The sequence below is a fragment of the Hyperolius riggenbachi genome, chromosome 1, assembly GCF_040937935.1.
Source record: "Hyperolius riggenbachi isolate aHypRig1 chromosome 1, aHypRig1.pri, whole genome shotgun sequence".
Lineage (NCBI taxonomy): Eukaryota > Metazoa > Chordata > Amphibia > Anura > Hyperoliidae > Hyperolius > Hyperolius riggenbachi.
The window spans coordinates 159618871-159643204 of NC_090646.1; the positions used below are offsets into that span (position 1 = coordinate 159618871).

Consider the following 24334-nt stretch of genomic DNA (forward strand, 5'->3'; position numbering starts at 1 on the left):
TGAAATTGGTGATAATGGTATGTTGTGAACGTGCAAATTATGTTCTGCTGTGGCTACATTCAGAGGTAAATATCAGCAATATACAGTTGTTTTCCACCAAAGTGTTGCTTATACTGACATACAGCAAAATATTAACACTCGTTTGTCAAGTGGTAAAATGCAGAGATTGGAAAATATTTGGATTGTCAATGAGTACTGTAACTTTTCCATTCTAGTAGAATCCTTTGTCCATGGAGAACAAGCTACAATCCTATGTTCAACATGAAAGGCTTTCGGGGCTAAAACCCATACACTTAGACTGCAATTGCAGCTATGGTGCTCCAAGGGGTTACTTTGTGTACGGGTGCTTGGCTATGACATCTCTCATGCCTAAATCACTTGCGGCAGTCTATGTATATAAGTGACCACACAATATTACTACAGAACGGATCGGAAATGGGGATCGTTCAGTTACAGGCACTATAGAATAACCAAGTAACTCGGGGTGACCCAAACCACTAGGAATGTATAGAGGGCTAAAAGAGACAGAAAAGCCCTCTTACTAAAAAGCAATGCTTTGTGTGATTTGCCTTCTTAAAAAAGAAGGAAACCTGCAATAATTCAGTTTTAAGTGAACATTTGTGGTTACCCACAATGCACCACTACTGAATATGCAAATGATGTATTTATGCCCCTGCAAGCCAGACTATCATCCAGAACCGCTGGTGTATAGCAAGCCTATAGCTTTAAATTTTACACAGCCACATCAACTTCACAAAATTTAAAGGAATGGTCCAAGCCAGTAAAAAAATAAAAAAAATCCACTTACCTGGGTGCAATACACCAGCGGTTCTGGATGCCAGCCTGGCTTACAGGGGCATAAAGAGATCATTTGCATATTTAGTAGTGGTGCATTGTGGGTAACCACAAATGTTCACTTTAAGCTGAATTATTGCGAGTTTCCTTCTGTTTTAAGAAGGCAAATTACAGGCACTATGAAATAAGAAAAATTGCTCAGATGTGTCTAAAGCCTTGTACTCACAATAGATGATCTTCATCTGAAACTGTCATTTGCTGCCATCTTAGCTGTGAATCTAGTGCGCACAACTACACAAGTGTTGAAAGCTTGTAAGAAAGTCATTCAAGACAAGACAAATAACATTTATATCGCGCTTTTCTCCTGGTGGACTCAAAGCGCCAGAGCTGCAGCCACTAGGACGCGCTCTATAGGCAGTAGCAGTGTTAGGGAGACTTGCCTAAGGTCTCCTACTGAATAGGTGCTGGATTACTGAACAGGCAGAGCCGAGATTCGAGCCCTGGTCTCCTGTGTCAGAGGCAGAGCCCTTAACCATTACACCATCCAGGGCCCATTCACACTTGCAAAACGCTAGCGCTTTTGCTATGGCGATTTTTTGCATTGAATGCGACATCGCCATTCACATTTGGTGATTTTTTTAGCGATTGCGTTTAGCGTTTCTATAGCACTGAAACGCAATCACCGGGAAATCGCCTGAAAATGGTGCAGGCTACACGTTTGCGTTTGGCGATTTGCATTAATCTCCCAAGTGAGAACAGGACCATAGGGTATCATTGCACTAACGCTTTAAAAAGCGCTTCAGCGTTTTGCCGAAATAGCCAGCAAAACGCTCTAGTGTAAATGGGCCCTAAAGGGGCCCATACACTCAGCCGATTTTCTGGCCGACCGATCGATCCCGATCGATTGATCGTTTGCAAATTGGTTGGCCGATCGATGGCCGATTTCGATGGATTTCTATCGAACTGGCTGGGTGGAAAATGTAGGTCGATCTGATGAGATTGCTTATCAGTTTGCATTGGCCTTAATGGAAATCTGATGGCAAAAAAATGCCATCAGATCGAATTTCAATAGATTTCAAACTGAAATCTATTGGAATTCTATCCTGGTAAAAAATGTTCTAAAAACGCATCAGATAGATCATCAGATGCATTTCTTATCTATCTGCTGCCAATCTGACGAGTGTATGGGCACCTTAAGACTACTTTCACACTGGGGAGTTGCATTGGGTTCTCTGGAAAAACAGGAATGGAGAGGAAAAGGCACATTGCACATTATGTGCGTGTTGTATACAATGAAGCATACAGTAAATTAAAAAAAAAAACGTTTCACTGCTGTTAACGCACTCCTTATGCGGTAATGCACTGCATTATGTCTGACAGATCCATTGCATCGCAATTTTGACATGCTGATGTGAACAGTACAATTACAATATAATTGCGTCGTGCCAGGTACGTATTTCTTAAATCAACTTTTGTTGTTTTGACAAATAGTATGCCTTTGGGTGAGACAAGTTATATGACTAGATATTATGTGGCTGTATGTAATTTGGGTGCAGGAAGAAGCTGAAAAATGTCTCTCTCTGCACTAGGTAATCTCAGAGATTATAATAAATATATTCCCCTACTGATTACCTAATACCTTCCTGAGGGCGCGTAATTCGGGGTCCAGCTATTGACCGCACCCAAATTACGGTATTTTTATCGGAATGTGGGCTGCGCCGCTATAGCCATAATATTACAGCCTATAATGGTGCCTAAATCAGGCACTGCAGGTGCCGAAATTAACTGACTTCATCAAACACATGCTGCTGGACCCTATTCATGTGCCAGCACTCCCAGCATCTGGCTGTGCTCACCCTATTATTTTTATTTATATAAACTGCACTACTTTTACTACAAAGGAACTGAAGTGAAGGAACTTCAATATTGAGAAATGTCACATTGGCCTCAATTCATAAAAGGCTGTGTGATAAAAACATCTGGATGTTAAAATACCGCATTTGGTATTTTAGACTTTAGTGTGCTAATTCAGAAAAATGTTCACCGGCTTCAATAGACAAAAACCTGTTCGGTAACAGCAGAGCAGTGTGGAGTGTCTCTGTGTTGTTACATGCCGTTCCGTGCAGTGAGGGTATTACAATAATAAGAGGCATCCCTGACATACCTTTAGAATGTACATGTTTGTTATACTGCCTCTGCTCGCTCTGCATCTATTAGTTATTCTTAAGATTTTATTTAATTGCCACAGCTTAGAAGAACTTCCAGGAGACATTACACATGCTTAGGTGATTTCCCTACTAGCTCCTCTGTACCTTCAAACAGGAACCTAAGGGGTTAAATGGGTGAACGGCTGCAGGGGAACTGTATTAGCAGACGGAGGCCCCAAAAGGATAAATATTCTAAAATGAGAGGAGGCAATGGTGGACTCACCTCCTCCAAGCAGACACACACGAGTGTTGTGTATATTCAAAACAACAAAATGTATTTATATACTCCAGAAAGTGCAAGTGCTCTATTCTGTGGCTGCAGGGAAAGCTTCTTTTGTTGTGATCTCTCTGCTTGCTGCCTAGGGGATAGAAAAGCTTGTTCCGCCCTCGCAACCTATCAAAATCCGGTCAGCGGGACTTGCAGGAGACGGCTGTTTCTATTGGCTCTGCTCCTGTCAGTCATAGCTACAGGGCAGCTTCTAGGCTAAATTGCACCCAGGGTGAGGGTGTAAAAAACAACAACTGGTTAGCAGGAAGTAGAGAGTGTATCAGCGGCTTTGCAGACGGAGGAGATCAGCGGCGCTTGGAGTGGGAAGGGAGGTAAGTTGCGCATATGAGGCTTCCCGCTGCGCTTTTTCTGCAAAGAGGGGGAAGCCGGTAATTTCAGCTTTTCATGCGGTAGCAGCCTTTATGAATTGATGTTTTCCTAAGTGCTCGGTTAAATAACCTGTTTTTTGCATTACCGTATGCGGTAATGCTTTATGAGTCAAGGCCATATTCTCTTTAAAGTGTACCTGAGGTGACATAACATAATTGTGTATGTACAGTGTAAAACATTCATAACCAGGCTGTTTTACTTGATTCATTTTGCTGCCTGAATGCATTATGTAGGCATGGAAGTGACAGCTTTTGTCTTGTCAGGAATATAGTAAACATCACAGATAAGCATTACAGAAAGAGTAGAGAAATCCAGGCACCAGTTGAACTTGCTAGTCACCTATTTATTATGCTCCCAACACCTTCAAAACATACATGAAAACAATCTTGGCCTTACAGCCATTTCGCAGGGAAGCCCTGCTTCTTCAGAGGCAGAGATGTATAATCTGCTACCTGAATCAGAATCAGAATCATTTTATTTCGCCAAGTGGGACCGAGGTCGAACCCGCAATTGGTTGTGGTTCACATGGCGATGGCAACAGACAATGGACAGTAACATAACAAGTGAGACAGTCGTAGAAAATAGCAATACTACAAGCAAGACAGGCAATAGTACAGCGAGACAGGCAGTGCCTACACATTTTTAACGGTCTATGCAGTACAATATGCGGTTTGCTCATGAGCAGAAATCTTCTGTGTTTGGATGTTGTGCTGCTCATGGATAAGTATGTTAATTGAAGAGTCCGCACCTTGAGTACAGCTCTGCCAAGAAGAGCACCAGGGTAATAGCTGGGTTCTTTACAGGCCCGGGCTCCAGTGTGCCTTGACCAGGCTGATTGGCTAAGTTGGCCTGAGCGACTGGCGTGCCGACGAGAGGCAGGAGTTCAGCAGGAGGGCTGCTTGGGGAAAAAAGGTGTCCCTACACCTGTTAGTCTTAGGGTGGGTGGTCCTGTAGTGTCGGCCTGATGGGAGGAGCTTAAAGAAGCGGCAGCCTGGGTGGGATGGCTCCTGGGAGATCCTACTAGCCCTTGTTTCCATTCTGGTGGTGTAGCGGAGGTCTAGCGGCGGCAGAGGAGAGCGAATGATCCTTTCCGCTGAGCTGATAACTCTTTGATGCTTATACTTGTCACTGGCAGTTGCTCTTGCATACCACACGATAATGGCGGAGCAAAGGGTAGCTTCAATAGTGGCAGTGTAGAAGCTGGACAGCAGTTTCTGAGGCATACCAAATTTTTTCAATTGGCGCAGGAAGAATAGTCTCTGTTGAGCCTTCTTCTGGATTTTGGTGGTGTTCTGCGCCCACCTTAGGTCGCCTGTTAGGGTTGTGCCCAGGAATCTAATGCTGGGGGCCCTGGACACTTCAATCTCGTTGATAAAGATTGGTTGTTGTGTGGGGGGGTGTCTCCTGAAGTCGAAGATCAATTCCACTGTTTTGGCTGCATTTAGGACGAGCTTGTTGTCCTCGCACCATCTGCAGATTCTCTCAGTCTCGCTGCGATAATCGTGTTCCCCTGCCTCCCCTATGAGCCCAATGATAGTGGTATCGTCCGCAAATTTGATGACCTTTACGGAGTCCGCGGAGGAGGTACAGTTGTTGGTGTACAATGAGAACAGGAGAGGTGACAGAACACACCCCTGCGGAGCACCTGTGTTGGTCATACTCACACTGGAGGAGCAGTTGCCGAGCTTCACCTGTTGTGTCCTGTTTGAGAGGAAGTCCTTTACCCACGCACAGAGTGTGGTGCCGGCTCCAAGAGTGTGGTGCCGGCTCCATTGTGCTGCCCCGGCCGGCAGCACAATGAGAGAGACTTGACACACTGCAGGATGGATGCTGCAGGGTCGGGCAACCTGCCCGGCTCCCGGAAGAGAGGCGCTGGTGCTGGAGACGGATTCCGTTAATCCAACGCTACGTGCTGGTCCTGAGTAGACACCCTCTTCCTCGTAGTGTGTGACGTACACGTGATGCCTGGAGCTGACGTTTCGGAAGGAACGCCTTCCTTTCTCAAAGCTGGCAACGAGGAAGAGGGTGTCTACTCAGAACCAGCACGTAGCGTTGGATTAACGGAATCCGTATACAACCATACAATCAAATACTATCAATTAATTTTTAAGTTTTTATCAATTGAAGGTCAATTAAAATTGTGCAATAATTTTCATGCATTTCAATACTTGCTATATGTTTTTTATTACTGATCTACTCACTAGCGCTATCTGATATTCATACAAATGTATCAGAAACCTGTTGAAATTGAGAACTCTGGTGTCATAAGTAGCACTTCATTAGCACATGACAGGCAGTGTAGTGGGAAGGAAGCTGTTTTCTTCTAAATAAAGCCTAATTTTAGGTTTTCTGTGTGAAAGAAATCTGTAATGTCAGGGATATAGAAGCTGCAAAGTTTATACCTGTTAGAAAAAAAAAATGACCAAGAACAAGTGTGCTTATTACTGGATACATGCTTGTCGCAGGTGTGAGGCGCAGACACGGGAATAATAAAGACAGCATTCGATTCTTACTTAAAACTAGCCATCTCTGCTCCCGTTTTCATGTAGCAGCTTCAATACTAGTTATTCTTCTCCAACTAAGCCTGCATTGGAAGTAAATGTGGGGACAGGCACTTCCTGGCCTGGATTATAAAGCATGAAAGGGGCAGCCAGTGGTGTGTGGCCTCTTTCTTGTTATGATTGCGAGCAATCCGACCGAGGCCTGGCACCGGCATCATCTCGGGTAAAAGTACCTGGGTCACTGTCTCCTTGGAAGTCTATATGCAGCTTGGTAAGCTCTGTATACATATTTGTTATTTGTTGCAGGGAACACACTTGACAGTTTTCGTGCACGTTTTCTGCACAGAAAAACTGAGAACTCATGTTAATCAATGGGCTAGTTCACACGTAATATGTTTTTTCGCACGCAGAAAAAAACCTGACATTCTTCATGATGACATTTTGGCAGTTTTCTCTATCAATTACATCAGCTGCTGTGAAAAACCGCACGCGTTTTCCTGCATAGAAACTCACTTGGGGCTTAATTCACTAATGTGTGATAACTGCTATCACAGCAGTTATCATACAAGCTGCCACGCGCAAAGGTTAGCGCACAAACAGCACTACTTTGCGTGAAAAGCAAAGCGTTGCACGTGATCACATGCACTTTTCATGTGAAAAGCGCACGTGATCGCACGCAAACCTTCGCTTATCACGCGCAGTAATGCTGTTCACGCGCTAACCTTTGCACGCGGCAGTTCACGTGATAACTGCTGTGATAGCAGTTATCACACACTAGTGAATCAAGCCCTTGGTGTGCAGAAAAAGTATGCAGAAAAATGCATGCAGAAAACTGAAAGACAAGTGTGTTCCCTCCCTTATACATTATGTTCTTTTACTGAGGCCAGAAAGCTTTCCTTTCATATAGCTTTATATTTCTCTTCACAATGCTAGATGGAGTCTTACCAAATTCCCCAAGCTCTCTAGACAAGCTGCAAATGTCTAGTCTCCAGGAAGAGAAACTGAAAACCTTTACATCTGGAAGCTGGTTGTGACTGTCGCAGAGCTCAGTAGCTGTCCAGAATCCTTTTCTTGTTCGTGACCACTCCCCCCTCCATGTGCGAGTACGGTGGCTTCTGCGCAGTGAGCTGAAGCTCTTATCAGTTATGGTCAGGGTGATCCTGTGCAGTGCCATCCAGAGCCTTCCCTCTGCTTAGGTAAGTAATGTATTTAAGTTCGGCATGTTACAGGTTTGATTTTAAGAGATCCTGAAACAAGAAGCGTCTCAGGTACCATACTTACCTGGGGCTTCCTTAATCCCCTTTAGGGCCGCTTGTCCCTTGCTGTCTCCCCGGGTGACTCCGGTCTCCAGCAATTCAGCTCAAAGCCTGGCCAAGTTGTGCTTCGCCGTGCAAGGCCAGCCTGGCCAGTCACACTCCCACGTTGCGCTCCTGTCCCTTGGAGCGTTCTGGGGCTGCGACGAAGCGTGACTCGGCCAGGCTTTTAGGCTGAATTTCCTGGGACTGGAGCCACCCGGAAAGACAGCAAGGGACAAGCAGTCCTAACAGGGCTTAAGGAAGCCCCAGGTAAGTATGGTACCTGAGATGCTTCTCTTCTCTGGTACACTTTAAAGGGGAGGTCAGAGCACAATAAAAATAAAAAATCCACTTACCTGGGGCTTCCTCCAGCCTCATGTAGCTGTCCTGTGCCCTCACTGCAGCTGCGGTGGCTCCCAGTCCCCTCCGGGGCAGATGCCGACCTCGCCAGGTCGGCATCTGTGCTTCACCATGTGGCTCACTGAGTCACACTGACGTCATCCGGACTGTACTGCGCAGGCACAGTGCAGTACAGTCCGGATGACGTTAGTGCCACTCTAAGAGCCGCACAGTGGGCATCTTGCGACGGGGATCGGAGCTGCGGCGAGGTCACCAAACGGCTGGCAGGGGCTGGAGGAAGGGGATTTTTTTTTTATTTTAATATGCTCGGATGTGTCCTTTAAAGTCAATGGGCATAAGAAAACACATGTTCAAGAAAGTTTCACGAAAACTTTGAGCTGGTGAAAATGCTAATTTGGATGCAAACATTCTAGTAAAAAAAAAAAATAAAGTAAAAATGTTACCTTTGAAAGTGATATTGCCTTTAACCTCCCTGGCGGTTTAATTATTTTGCCAGGGAGGCTGCGGGAGGGTTTTTTTTAAATAAAAAAAAAAATATTTCATGCAGCCAACTGAAAGTTGGCTGCATGAAAGCCCACTAGAGGGCGCCTCCGGCAATCGAAAGTAACAAGATAGGCCGCAATGAGCGGCCTATCTTGTTTCGCTTTCCTCGTCGCCATGGCGACGAGCGGAGTGACGTCATGGACGTCAGTCGACGTCCTGACGTCAGAGCCGCCCGATCCAGCCCCTAGCGCCGGCCGGAACTGTTTGTTCCGGCTGCGCTGGGCTCGGGCGGCTGGGGGGACCCTCTTTCGCCGCTGCACGCGGCGGATCGCCGCGGAGCGGCGGCGATCGGGCAGCACACGCGGCTGGCAAAGTGCCGGCTGCGTGTGCTGCTTTTTTCAGAACTTAAATCGGCCCAGCAGGGCCTGAGCGGCGACCTCCGGCGGCATACCCCGAGCTCAGCTCGGGATTACCGCCAAGGAGGTTAAGGAGAGTAAAGAAAGCAGAAGAGTGTATCTAATATGTGGGTCTGTCATATCTAGTTCTGCTTTTCACCGGGTGTTTTACTACATCTTTATATACAAGAGATGGGAATATTCTGACACCAGATGATAACAGTCACTATTTTTACCCGTGGTTGATAATTTGTCAGCCAACATCCCTCTTAAGTGGAGGAATGAGAGAATAGCATGTGTAAACCCTGTACTAACACAAAAGACTTTAGCGTATTACAGCTTTGGCTCATCTGTCAGGAAGAGGATTGCACAAAACACCTGCTATGACATTTAGTATGAGCCAAGAAGACAGAGAATATTATATTGCTCTCTTACAGTGCAACAGGTTCCGATATGGAATAAAATGCAGTTGTTTCTGATTGGAAAAAAACCAAAAAAAGGCCAAACACAGTTTCAAGAACATAAAGCCTCACTCCAGGCTCAAAATATTGCTGTAGATTTGTGTAGCTGCTCAGCTGCAGAGCTTGCTTGTGGCTGTGTATTTGCTTCTTGGTTAACTAATGTTAAATGACCACTCCAGTGAAAAAAGTAAGCAGTTAAAGGGAACCTGAACCAAGTAGAATTATTTCAAATAAACACGATGTTCCTCCAAATTAATGTTACATACTTACCTCACCAACAGTTCTTCTCAGAAGCTCACCATTTTCTTCTTACAACAATCCCTAGTTCTGACAAGATTTTTTCAGAACTGAATTATATCAGTTGCTGTCAGTTATAACTGAAAGGACAACTGATGTGCAAGGTAATGAACATGTTTCCCCATTGCTCAAGTGGGCGATATTCCAGTTTAACTGTCATGTGCATGCTTAGAATGCTCCCGGCCGCAGTCGTGAGCTGTAGAAAATGTGCAAATGGGCCAGCGCAGGCTCAGTGGTGCGTGACCTGAAAGAGGGTGCCAGAAGGCATTTAGAGGCAGCGGAGGGGCAGAATGGCGAATGGGGGAGCGGTGAGCATCAGAACAGTTCAACACACATGCCTGCACCCCCTGTTTCTCATATTGATTTCTGATCTTGTATCCTTTAACCCCCCTGGCGGTATGATTGCTGCGGCTGCGCGGCCGCCAGGGGTTTTTTTTTAACCTTTTTTTTTTTTTAGCATGTAGCTAGCCTAGCGCTAGCTACATGCTTCCCCCCTCCCTGCGGCGTCCCCCCGTCACCTCCGATCGCCGCCGGCGCCGCTTGCCCATAAGGAAATCCCGTTCTGAACGAGAGTTCCTTGAGGGCTTCCCCCGTCGCCATGGCGACGACCGGAGTGACGTCACCGACGTCGTGACGTCACACGGATTCCCGATCCACCCCATAGTGCAGCCTGGCGGCGATTGGCCAGGCTGCGCAAGAGGTATGCGGGGGGCCTGTTTAGCGGCGGGTAGCGGCGATCGGACCAAACACGCAGCTAGCAAAGTGCTAGCTGCGTGTTTGAAAAAAAAATTATGCAAATCGGCCCAGCAGGGCCTGAGCGGCACCCTCCGGCGGCTTACCCCGTGTCCAGCACGGGGTTACCGCTAAGGAGGTTAAGAGAAACAAAATCACTCTAGTGTGAAATCTCTTATAAGATTACATAGTCAAAGTGCATTTTCGTATCGCTGGTGATCAGAAATTCTCTGAAAACCACTTGCAGTGTACGTGAGCCGTAAAGATGCCCCTTAACAGTGCGAGTTGTAGATGATGATATTATTGTCATCATATAGAAAGACAAGATTGTACTTAATTGGTCCACAGTGTTAATTAATCCAGTTTGCGATCATATCTTAACTAGTTGTGATTGTACCTATGAAAAAATCTGCCATGTTTATCAACCATTTTTTTTTTAAAGAGAACCTGAGGTGGGGTTCTGACAATGCTATCTGCACACAGAGGCTGGGTCTGCCTATACTGCCCAGCCTCTGCTGCTATACAGTTCCCCCATAAGTTCCCCCTGCGCTCTGCTGGCCTTCATAAATCACAGCCGAGCTGTCGACACACAGCGGGCTGTGTTTACATCCCCTCCATGCGTGAATGGCAATATAACACATGGCAGAGAGAGGGGGACGAAGCCTATATGACTGCGCATGCGCTGTGAGGTCCCAGAGTCTTCCTGTTCCGGGTCACAGTGTGACTTTAGGTGAGAGTCGCCGATTGCAATGTAATTTATAAGTGGCCACCCCGGGAGTAGGAGTGATTAGATAAGGGGCCGGTAAGTGTATACTCTTAACCAAATAGCAGTGAGTATGCTTATATGTATACCCACGGCTTCTGCTCATGGTCCTTTTTAGGTAGCCGATAAATGGTATCATGTATTTGCCCTAACTGATGGCTAGTATGACAGGGTTAAACTCAGACCTCCCAACAGTACAATAACAAGGCTGCCACTAGAGGGAGCTCTAACATTATTGCTATGTTCTGAGGACATCCATAGCATGGTGCTCATATTAAATTCGGACAATAACTAAGCCACATGTCTGTGCCTCTTCTCTGTTTAAAACAGATGCTGTTGGATGCACTGTGGCACTAGTCTGCACTTCTACCACTGTACACTGGTAACACTAACATGGTACAATGCCTTACTTATAGTAGACCATCTATAACTCTCTCCTTATCCACTCTTGATAGAGAGGGGGAAAAGGAAAGATTTAAAACAAAATGCCAAAGATTACCTTTGCTAGGCCCATGGATTTCTTTACATTGGCCATTTTCCCTGTCTACCTAGTATTTCAGATAAGTACTTTCCAATAAATGTGCAACACTAACATACCATTTCTAATAATTACCATATCAATGGGAAGATGTTGCAAATGCCAGCTGTAGGTTATTGTCCAATTTGTTTATCAGAAATAATACATACAGTCATCCGGGGCACCTGGGAATCTGTTGATTTGGTGAAAATAGCAATTCTTGTAGTGCATTACATTTTACACAATGTTTTGTCATCTAAAAAAAAAACCCACACATTTCACAATGAATCCCAAAATATCATTACTTTGTTTTACTCCTAAAATGTACGTATCACAGAGACCAGCTCCATACAACCTCTGAAGTAGTTTCATAAATAAGGCTTAAGGTAAATATTATTAATCCTTTGATGGGCGATGTTGATGTTCACTTTATGTCATACAATTGCTTTAAGCCCAGATTTTTTTAAATTCTAGCTTCTATGTTTCCACCGATGGTAATGGATTGCAATAAAAATATTTAAATCGATAAAAAAATTAATTTGAGAAAAATGTACCTCCTAATTTTAAACTATGCAATGAAGCGACACAAGTGTAAAAAAAAATAATTTGCTAGAAAATGGCGATCTTTTCAGCTGCTAAGTAATCTTTTCTATTGATCAAATTATTGACTTTAGATGTTGCAGGCATATTTTAAAGGCAAAAATGAAGGAAATTACTTTTTCCTGGTTTACCTAGATAAACAGACATCTCTGTCATCACAGGATGGAGACTTTTCAACCATTATATTTAGATATGCTGGTTGGTGTGAAAGCAGACCTGAACTTGCCCAAAAAAACTGGATTTTTACTTACTTAGGGCTTTTCCCCAAACACTTTCATTCCAGCGCAGGAGATTTGGGCGCAGCCGGCGCCACCATAGGCTGTAATAGGAATTACGTCTATAGCGGCGCACAGTGAGTAACTTCAGCGCCGTCAGAAGACAGAGCTAAAGTTACTTATAAAACACTATAATTCGGCTTCCAGCAATCACTGGAAGCCGAATTATTTAATTCCCCACCATCCATGGCGGCCTGGAGGGTGAATAGTATTTAACGTAGCTGGGAACTTGTGCAGGAGCAGGATAAGCCACACCGGCTGTATCCTGCGCCCAAGTCTCCCGGTGTCCATTCCTCTCGTACGCCTTTTTCCAGCCTTCCGTAGTGTGTCAGGTCCCTCTGCCTCCTCTGCGTCTGAAACTCTAGTTGAGCCAACATCTGCACACCTCGGCAACTGTGCTCTCGTCGTTGGGAGCATTCTGCATACACAGTTCATTCTTTTGAGTCTAATTGTGAAGGTTTGCAGACGGGACCGGTCATAAACAGTAGAAGCTCCAGTTGCAGATACTTCACAGCTAGCAGAGGCACAATGGAGGGGACCCAGAGCATGCCCATTGCCCAGGGACCTGACACACTACAAGTGGCTGGTAGGTAAAACTCCAACTTTTTTGGGCAAGGTCAGATATAACCAACACTGTACTTGTCAGTAAAGTAAAGTTGATAGATTTTAAATTCATTCGGTAAAATAACAATACTTGAAACTTCAGGGTGTAGGGTCCATATGCTCATAGTGTTTCCTCATGTAATATTGTGCCTGCTGCTCCCACCATAGTGCATTAGTGGCCAGTTTTCCCACACAGGGTGCTGAACTCTCATATTGGGGTTAATCTGTCAACTTTCTTTATTTCCTATCCCAATCTAATGCCTAACCCTAACTACCCCTTTCAAAGTAAACTACTCACTGACATTGAACCTAAACCTCCCTTCCGCCTAAGTAAACCCATCACTGACATATAACCTTAACTCTCCCCATGTCTACCCTACCTGACAACTAATCCTAACCTCCTACGCAAAATGTTCCCCTTCCTAACAACCCTGACCTGAAGTCTAACTCTAATTAGCTAGCCCTAACAATTAAATCTAGCCTCTTTATAATCTGTTACCTAACCCTTAGTTCACTCTAACTCATACTCAGTACAATAAGATAGTCCGGGCACTGTCCCTTTATATGCTTTAATTTATGCTTCAGCCATTTCACGCCGGTGCGGCGCTTGCTCATGCGCTCTATGTCCCGGGACATAGAGTATGTGAGCAAACGACGCACTGGCGCGAAATGGCTGTAGCGCCATCCTACATACCCTGGTCACCGTCTTTCCAGCCACCACTCCACTACACGTTGAAACAGGTTTGAAATACCATGCTTGATTGTTTGTATGGAATCGCCTTACAGTGTGTATATGGCTGAAGCATGAATTAAAGCATATAAAGGGACAGTGCCTGGACTATCTTATTGTACTCAGTTGATCAAAATGTATTTCCTGGGATTTGACCCGATGCACGACCCTATGCTGCTCAATAAGCCATTGCCATATGGGAAGTGAGGGTAAAGCACCATTATTAGGGTTGGCTTGAGCCTACGTGGGCATAACCTTCCACCTCCACCTACCGAGTGCCGAGTACAGATTTCTCTAGCGTACTTGCTAACTTATACTCACCTTCCATCATCTTCACTGTTTGGCAAATTCTACTATGTATTGCTGATTGCATGAGCCATAACAAAGTACATCTGGCCAAAAAGTCCCTCCCCTTTAAAAGTGCAGGCATTGATGATATGTACCTGATGTCTGGTGCCCAAAGAAATCCTCCCCAGGTGTAAGGTCTCGCCTGCCAATAGGGATTCAGCTATTTTACAACAAACCAACAATTTTCTTATCTAGTTCTTCAGAATGTGCATCTGTTACCTTCTTTAGCTTTGAGTTTTTAATATAATCTTAGATATCTCTTATTTGGATCTTTATACTTTAATTAGTGGTACCGTATATATGTTTTTTACAGAATATTTTGTAAATATTTCTGTTCTTTCCTTTGTTTTTTTATATCTTACTGAATGATTATAGTCTTCAATAGATAGTACGTCATTTTGTCACCATTATTTATAGATCCTGCTAATATAATTTCCCCTTTGTCTTCATATTAATAACATTTCCTTGAAAGTGTCTTTATATACCACCTTGCATTAAATTGTGTTATGCTGGGAATACACAGTTCGTTTTTTAGGTGATTAGATGGTTCAATAGATAATATCCGACATGTCCGATCTCCCTTTCGATTCTTTCACCGTGAGTGGAAAAAGATAAGAAAAAAAACTAGTGGAAGATAAGAGAATCCACTGCAGAATCGGGTGGCAAAAACGATTGAGAAGAGAAACGCATGGCAGAAACAAACCGTGTATTCCCAGCATTAAAGCTTCAAGTTCCTTCCTTGGTTTCTCCAAAACACAACAGACTCTTTTTCTCCGTTATACTTTATGGACCTGTTTCAAGCTACTGATTGTATCTGTTTTATCGTGAATGTCCTTATCTCTTTGTTTTTTCAGCAGTGCCTCTTAAATAATCAGCCCTCTGATTATTGTTTTATCAGTTTCTCCAACAGTAATCTTTGATATATCTACTGTCATATTCATCTCAAAAATAGATCCTATTCCAGTACTTCTCTCTTGTCTGACTTTTTTGTGTTCTTCTCCGAAACTACACCTTCTGAAGGGTCTCAACAGACACCAATACCATCAGTGCATGGTCTAAGAAGTTAACAGGGTCTGTCTCAGCCTGTTTACATTTAGATAGTAAATCATGAGAAACAAAAATATAATCCATATTGTGTATATGCACCTTGTGGAGACTAGTAATAATTTAAGTCTTTTGCAGAGACAGTGGCCTCAATTCACCAAAGGTGAGTTAAGCCGCATCTACACGCGTAGATGCGGCCGCGATGTTCCTTATCAATCGAGCCGCTGATGCAGCTCGATTGTTAAGATCCGACAGGACGGATCTTGCTTCCGCCGATTCCCTGCTCGCTCCCCGCGAGGGAACAATAGCAGGGAATCGAGCGGAATATAAGCGGCGCCGGCGGGGAGGCGCGGGGAATCAAATCCGGCGCGCGAGCGGGGACGCGGCGGGCACGTGCGGGGACGCGGAAGAGGCGATCCGGCGGCTAATCGAGCCGCCGGATCGCCGCCTCATCTACACGTGTAGATGAGGCTTTAGGAAGAGATAAAAGGTCGGTATTTTATCTCATGCGGTATTTTAACACTTTGTTTGCAATTCTCCACTGTGAGAGGATAGAGAGAGAAGTGTTCAGTAGCGGGCGATAATGGAGCGATATGGATGCGAAAAATGGTCGATAGTTATGCAGTGTTAGTGATTTGCATGCAATACTTTGCCTCTCTGGATGCTGGAAGTAAGGGATTGTGGGTAGGAGGAGGAGTTTATTACCAGCATGTGACCGCAGAGGGTTTCCCTCTCTGTTTTTTGACCCTCTCCTTCCATTACAAACCCCTCCCTCCGTTCTGCATATTAAGCAACATTAGGCATTTACAATATTAAGTGGATGGGTGAAACGGAGGAGGTATTTGGATACATTTTCACACTCACTCCCGAAGAAAAATGTATCCAGATTCCCATCCACTCAGTATTGTAAATGCTTAATATTGCTTAATATGCTTAATATTGTAAATGGGCTGCTCTCTGGTGCCTGAAATATGTACAGTATAAGCCATTACTATGTGCTGCTAGTAAACTAGCTGCAGAGTGAGCTGCAGCAGCTGTGAGAAAAACCAGATATCTCCAGGTACATTCAGGGGATAAATAGTTTAAAAAATAACGAATGGCCACATCCCTTTTTTTCCCTGGTGAATTGTGAAAAAATAACGACTATCGCCTATTTATCACACATTTATCGCATGGATTTCTCTCTGTCGATATTTCACCCTATACTTCTGGAGAATTGCTATTTGGAGATATCACAGGAGGTTAATTACCTCTTATGAAATAAATAGGTCGGTAACCTCTGGTAAATTGAGGCCATTGCCATAGCAACCTAGCATCATATATACTAATTTCATTGAAAGAGCAATAAAGGATAGTAAGTCTTCTCCTTAAATGAGTGCAGCTCTGGATTAAAGGCAATATTAAAAATCACCACTCAGCACAACCTCCCATAAAGTTCTGAAGTTACCTTAAAGGCACCGTACTGACATATAAACTAAAGTCATGTCATTTGCTCCAAGTTTGGACAAGATACTAAAGAGCAACTATGCAAAAAGAGTGCCAAGGAAAAAAGGGCACCTGGTAAAGCACAAATGAGTTTTTTCGACATTAATAGCTAAACATAACTATATTCTCACACTGAACTCTCCCTCTACTGATGCCTAACCTTAACAACCAACCCCCACTGCTAACTTGAACCAACCCCCACCTAACCATAAACACCACCCTCACGGCTAACATTAATCCCCCACACACACACACCAATTCACTATGAACAGGAAAAATAAAAAACTGGTACATTTCCTCTTAATGCCGATATTTTAACGGGCGCCTATGGGTGTATTTCGCTTCCCAAACTTCAGCTAATAGCGGGTGCTCAAATTTCATGGATCTTACTAAAGGATAGAGATGTAACTTACCCAAAAAAAGATCAGGATACTTAAAGCTAAGGTCCTCCCAGTAGTAACATATGGCTGTAAAAGTTGGTAATGCGTAGAAAAATTGATACTTTTGAAGTGTAGGAGTGGAGAAAGCTACAAAGAATTCCCTGGACTGGCAGAAGATCTAACCAGAAATAAGGCCAGAGTGTTCACTAGAAGGGCTGATACTACTATTAAAACTCGAATATTTTGGTCAGATATTAAAAACGCTTGGAAAAAATTGAGGGCAAAAGAAGTAGAGGATGGCAGAGGCTAAGATGGATAAACAACATTTGTGAAGCTATAAACATGCCTATGCAAAAGCTGAAAGAAGCAGTGATTGATAGAGACATCTGCCATGCAGAAGTACATATGGTCACAAAGAGTCAACTGAATGAATTAATGAGTGAGGAGAAAAAGGAGAATATTGTCAGCCTTTCTATCATTCTGGTTAACCCTTCCCTGTTTGTTTAAATGCATATGTGTCAAAATATGAATGAACAGTAAGGGAAAAGAAAGACTAAGGGAAAGAACCATTAGATATCAACTTAAATACATATTTCAAAACTACTCATACCTTAATTCTACCTAATAATTTAATTATATCCATCTACTTCTAAAATAACCATCTCCTAATTAGAATCACATTAACAACAGTTCTGTCAAATCATCTTGTAACAATCTTACCTTCCAGCGGCAGGTCCAGCGGCACCTCTGGTGGGATATGTGCTAGTGGTGAAGTTTCTGCGCTGGCATCTTCCGGCAGCATCCCCGGCACCCCTGCGGCAGTGAATCCGAGCGCGCATGCGCAGTGTGTCCAAATGGACACGCGTGAGACCTGGGCCTTATAGACTAAGGAGGAGGGTCTGAAGCAATGTCAGCGGTGATGTCACCAGGTGACATCACCATGCAGGAGGTGCTGCCAATTCTGGGAGTGATTTCTGGAATTATCATTTGTGTATTTAAGGCCAGAGCACTCAGTCACTCACTGGCCTTGGTACTAATCAGTTCGCTGGTTCTTGGCCTAGCTAGTGAGATTTGAGAGCTACATTCATATATTGTGCTTCTACACGATATATATGTACTCTAGTCAATCAGTCTTATTATTTTGTGGTTATATATATTTGTAATATATCGTAATATTATATTGAAGTAACATCATATTGTATATTATTCTGTGTACCGACCTCTTGCCTGCCTCTTGATCTCGCTCTTGTCTAGACCTTCTGCATCACTGCTATCTGATTTTTGTGTTTGACTCGACCTGTCCCTGACTCCTCTACTGCTTATCCTTCTAATACGACTGACATCTGACTTATGTGTATGACCCAGCCTGTTTATTGACTACGATTCTGCCTAGCTACTCTGTATTTCAATACCTCTGATTTTGTGTATGTCTATGGCCTGATCCTGACTACGCCTTACTCACTACTGTTTGTGAATTGCACTAGTTACGCTAACCTCTTCACGTATCAGCGTGATACATCTGTTAATTTTTGCTGTCTCAATTCAAGCCAGGTACAGAATGATTTCAGGTCTCCTCATAGCAAATGCCCTTCTCTCCACCCTGACAAATAGCTTGAACTAGAAGCTTCAACTGTATGTGAGACCTTAAGTTCCTGCTCACACATAAGGAAATTAAAATACTAGGAAATAAAACATGCTGGGTTGCTAAGCATTTTGAAGTTTTTTCAGCAAGAAGGTCCCTATAAGCATAAAAAATAGTTCTTTTAAGATGCTTTAAGGTACTTTGCTAAATCTGAAGCATTTTAGAATGACTTCCTGTAAAAAAAAAAAAAAAGGTGAGAAGCGTTAACAGGCTTTGCCCATAACATTTGAACCCATTCATATAGGCATTCGACAGGCAATACAAAATGCTTAAAAATGTCTCACAGTGATATGTCAACCACTTTAAGACATTCCTTCCCACTGCTCTGAAATGCTTTTGCCTGGTGTTTTTTATTTGTGACACCCCCCCCCCCCCCCCCCAGCTTTTGGTTTTGAATGTTCTAATATTGCATTTAAGATTTTTTTTTCTGCAACAATGCTCTTCTAGACAAGTCACAGGAAATAAATATCTCCTGTGCCTGATAGAGCATCTGACCTTTCTTTCTAGCTATATGTAATATTTCTTCCTTCAGACGAAAGTGAAAGAACTTACACACCACATCTCTTGATTTATCAGGTCGACCTGTCACTGGATTACTTGCTCTCTGGGCTCTGTAAAGTTCCAACTTATAATTTGATCTTTTTCCCAACAGGCCTTTAACAATAGCCTGAGAGATTTTGACAGATCTTTATCTGTTATAGACTCCCCAGTCTTTCAATTTTAATATTAAATCTTATTTTGTGGTTTTCCAAATCCTCAATACAGGAAGCCAACATCATCAGCGTTCTGTTGATCTTTTAACCATTATTTCATCTTGTCTAGTGGACACCATTTTATTATTAGCAGTTTGGTAATGGCAAAGTTAGCAAGTGAATTAACCTCCTCCTTTGGCACATGTATTTCCCCTCCGAAACTCATTTTTAACCTTCCCAAAGGCTTATCTAATGCTAGGTATACATACTGTATATTCAATGTGGTAAATGATTGACATTAATATCTACCTGATATTGATAATTTAAATTGCACCATGAGATATTAGAAATCCAGTTTAATGTTCCTCTCCCCACCGCATCCACGAGGCTCTTTCTCCAGCCAGGTGTAGTAAATCTCAATAAGGAGCTATGGCAAACCCTTACTGAGATTAGTCCATTTGGGTAAACATTCATTGTGGAAATAACTATTTCCAGTTGCTTATTGGGGTGTGCTATAAGCTGCTACATATCCATGATGCTGCAGAACCGCAACTTATACAGTAGATTGAAAAAACTGCAAGTAAAAGTGAGGTCATAGTAATGGGTGACTTCAACTACCCAGACATTGATTGGGATATTAAAGAGACACTTCAATCTATGAAAAAAAATAAGTTTTACTCACCTGGGGCTTCTATCAGACCCTGCAGCTGCACCGTACCCTCGCAGTATCGATCCGATCAGATCCTCCTGTCCCCTGCCGTCATCTAATTTCACTTCGCCAAAAGGCCTTGCCACGTGAAGCCTTCTATGTGTTCCCGTCCGCAATAGCATTCTGCGCCTGCGCAGGGTGCTATTGCGGATGGGAACGCGTAAAAGGAGATGTGTGGCCAGGCCTGCGCCAGCACAGTGTGCCTGTCAGCCGAAATCGAAAGCAGCTGGCATCGGTGGACAGGAGGATCCATGAGTGACTGCGAGGGCACGGGACTGCTGCAGGGGGTTGGTAGAAGCTCCAGGTGAGTAAAACTGATTTTTTTAATAGGCTTAAGGTTCACTTTAAAGCTTCTCATTCTAGTAAAAGTGGCAGATGTCTGGCAGCAAAACAGGACAGTTACTCGACTGAACTGTAGTAGCAATAGGGTATTGTATCATGTTAGCCATCAGTAAAAGCAAGATGTTTTTAATCAAGATGATACAATTTTTGGCTAACTTAAAAGAATGAATAAGTTAGCCAATAAATGGTATCATCCTGATTCAAAACTTCTTACTTTGAAATGGTAATGGAACCAACTAGGGGAATGCATTTCTGGATTTGGTAATTTCAAATAGACTAAATAATGTATCAAATGTGCAGGTTCAAGAACATTTGGGGAATAGCGATCACAGCATGATAATGTTTGATCTGGTGATTGAGAAGTCTTGGAGCAGCGGAACAACTAAAACAAACATTTTAGAAAAGCAAAGTTCATTCAACTCAGGCATGCTCTAAGTTTGGTGGACTGGGATAATATACTACAAGGGACGGACACTGAAGGGAAATGGCAAACTTAAAATTATTCTCAATGAATGTTGTAGTAAATATATCCCATATGGAAACAAAAGTTCTAGGAATAAAAAAGAGCCTATATGGATGAATAGAAAGGCTAGAGATAAAATGATTAAACAAACTGCACCCTTTTTTTCCTGACCAGTCTTAAAGTGAACCTCCAGACTAAAAATCTACTCAGCAGCACTGAAAAGGCTTGGTGTTTCTTTAACAGTTTCACAGCATCAGAACTTTGTTTTTCTTACCTAAGCCTAATTTTTAGCTGCACAGAAGCTAAGCTCCGCCCCATCAAAGAAAACTGCCCTGGCATTTTTTCCCTAATACTGTGAAAAGCATGATGGGATTTCTGATGTTGTTGCTCTCGTTGCCTAGCAACTGGGAGGGATGATCAGGACACAGGACAGTTGGAACTGTGTCTCATGCTCCGTCACCTCCTTTCATCCAAAAAGATGGCTGCCCTCATGAAATCACAAACATTTGCCTGTTCTTTTAAAACTTGGTGAGTAAGAGATTATATTACCTATCTATTTTAATTAACATAACTAATGTAACTTAATGACAGTATGTTTGTTTAGGCTGAAGTTCCTCTTTAACTTTTACTCCAGTCTGCAGGTGCCAGAATCCAGCAGGGACACCAATCCTGCAACCACTTACACAGAACAAACTTGGAGACAGCACACCAACGGCTTGCAATATCAAATTTTATTCAGAGCATACAGAGGTGCACACAACATGTTTTGGGCATTGCCCTTCCTCACCTGAGCCAAAATTTTATAATATTGTCTACGAGTTATAACCATATTTTATCGTTTCTTCATGTAATACAATCTGAAAATATCATCTACTATAACAACGAAAAGGAAAATATATATAATATCGTAATAACTATAGTAAAACATTGGTAAATATTCCCAATATTTTACTACAACTAAACCTAACCCTACTCTCACATGGAACCCTCCCTCTAACCGTTAGACTCCTGGTGGTACCTAACCCGAAGACTCCCCTGGCGGTGCCTGACCCTAAGACCCCTCTGGAGGTGCCTAACCCTAAGACTCCCCTGGTGGTGCCTAACCCTAAGACCCCCCTGGTGGTTCCTAACCCTAAGACTTCCCTGGTGGTGCCAAACCCTAAGACCCCCTGGTGGTGGCTAATTCTAAGACTCCCCTAGTGATGCTTAACCCTAAAACCCCCTTTCTCTGCTGCAAATAACTTATTATTAATACAAAAACAATATTTAATAAAATTATAACTCTCAAAACAAATTTCAGAATGCTATAAAACATTAAAATGATAATTAAAAATTATCAAAATGAAAAAAAAGATATAAAAAGTAAAAAAAAAAAAAATTACCGGGCGACCTAATTTCTTCTCTGGCACCCAATAGCCAATATTTTGCATTAGAGCCTATGGGGCACCTAAATAGTCCATTAGCCCCAGGTACTCTTTTTTCCTGATTCCGACCCCCATAGACATAATGTTATTATGTCTATGGCCGCACAGCAGTGTAATTCAAGTGTCTGCTATCACTGGACCCTAATTTGCTTCTTCCTCCAAGTAGCTACAACTGGGAGGGGGAATAGTAATTAACACCACCCGGAATTTGTGCGGCAGTCATTCAGCTCACCGTGCGCCGAAGTGACCAGGCGTTGAGAATCCACGCACACGATGAGATAAACTTGTGTATGTACAGTCTCAAACATATACATACCTAGGCTTTGTTTCTTTTTTTCTTTTTCTGCCTAAAAGAGCTAACCTTCAAGCATGCAAGTAATAGCTTCTGTCTTGTTGGACCCTTGTCTGATTATAGCCTTGCAGATTTGAGCTTCTGGAAATTGAGTCCCAAACATGTCAGATCAAAAGTTTAAAATAATTGAGGGGTGAGGCATGAGCATTGGCAGATCAGTGGCCTATAGCTTTTCACTGCATCAATCAGTGCAACGCTGCTGGAATCTATTGGAAATTAATGTGCACTGTATGATAGTAATCGATTCCTTCTGAATTGATTTTTTTCAGAAAGGAGTCGATCAGTTTGGAACATTGGGTGGAAATCTGAAAATGTATGGCCAGCCCAACCCTCACTGATAAGGAATCACAGTCATGAACACTTTCCTACAGAGAAGAGCTTATGACTGCAGGGGATAAGTAAAAAGGGTCAGTAGTTTCATGTATTTTAGCTTTGAGACACTTTATAGACTGCTATCAAGCAAAGACAATGTCAGAAAACACTAAATCTGCTCTGTAAATGTTTGTAAAATAAGAGCATGGGATATAAAAAAAAGTTAATATGAGGATAGATACAATTGTTTATCTCATTAGTATAGTTGATTATCTCATCAGTATTTTTACCTTGGTTTCACTTTGAAGGGAATCTAAACTGAGAAGGATATGGCTTTTTCCTTTTAAAATAATACAAGTTGCCTGACTCTCCTGCTCATCTGAAGTCAGACTGGATTAGCTGCAAGCTTGTTTCAGGTGTGTGATTCAGTCACTGCCCACTTCTGCGGCCAAAGAGATCAGCAGGACTGACAAAGCTCTCGGTTAAGGTTCCCTTTAAATCTAGATCTGTGAAAGGTGTGTGTCTTCTGAATGCATTGTACAAATATTGACCAGTGTTTCCTGTGATTACACAGCAGGAGAGAAAGCATGTCTGCATACAACAGGGGGTATAGCTCAGTGGTAGAGCATTTGACTGCAGATCAAGAGGTCCCTGGTTCAAATCCGGGTGCCCCCTTCAGTTTATTTTCAACAAACTAAGTAGAAATACATTATAGTGTCTGATAATCAACATTCATTCATCATGTACTGTGTAAGTAAGTTAATAATGTCTTCATATCAAACAAAATACATACAACATAGTAGTACATTATTTTAACAGAAGACAGTTTATCCATTTCCCAAACACATTAAAAATGTTTATATAGAGCGCAATTAGTAACATTAACCACTTGAGGACCACAGACTTAAACCCCCCTAAAGACCAGGCTATTTTTAACAAAATAGGCCACTGCTGCTTTAAGGCCTCGCTGCAGGGCCGTACAACTCAGCACACAAGTGATCCCCCCCCCCATTTTCAGCCCACCAACAGAGCTCTCTGTTGGTGGGCTTTGATTGCTCCCTCATGTTTGTTTATTTTTTGTAAATATTTTTGTTATATTTTAAATAAATATGCCTATTTTTTAAATAATTTTTTAATCCCTCCTCCCTTCCTCCCCCTGACTGCCTGTGACAGCGATCGGCTGTCATAGGCTTTAGCCAATGAGAGCTGATTGCTCTCTTGTGTCCCAGGGGGACAGCTGCGTCACACGTCTGTCCCCAGTACAGCACTGCCGTAGATCGCAGTGCTGTACTGTGTAAATAGATGGTGATTTCGCCGTCTAAAAGTCTCCTAGAGGCGATCGCCGCTGGGAGACTGATGGCGGAGCTCCATCATCTAAGCGGAGATGTGCGCACATTGGCGCACAATCTCCTGCAAATCCCCGCCCCAGGACTTTACGCCTATCGGGCGTTAAGCAGTCCTGGGGCTGG

The 24334-nt window shown here is 43.1% G+C and overlaps 1 non-coding gene across 1 annotated transcript; it reads left to right on the top strand.

Annotated features, from left to right (window-relative positions):
* Positions 1-23468: 23468 nt before the first annotated feature.
* TRNAC-GCA (transfer RNA cysteine (anticodon GCA)) lies at positions 23469-23540 on the top strand. Its single transcript has one exon. It is a non-coding gene; the product is annotated as a tRNA-Cys (tRNA).
* The last annotated feature ends 794 nt before the right edge of the window (positions 23541-24334 follow it).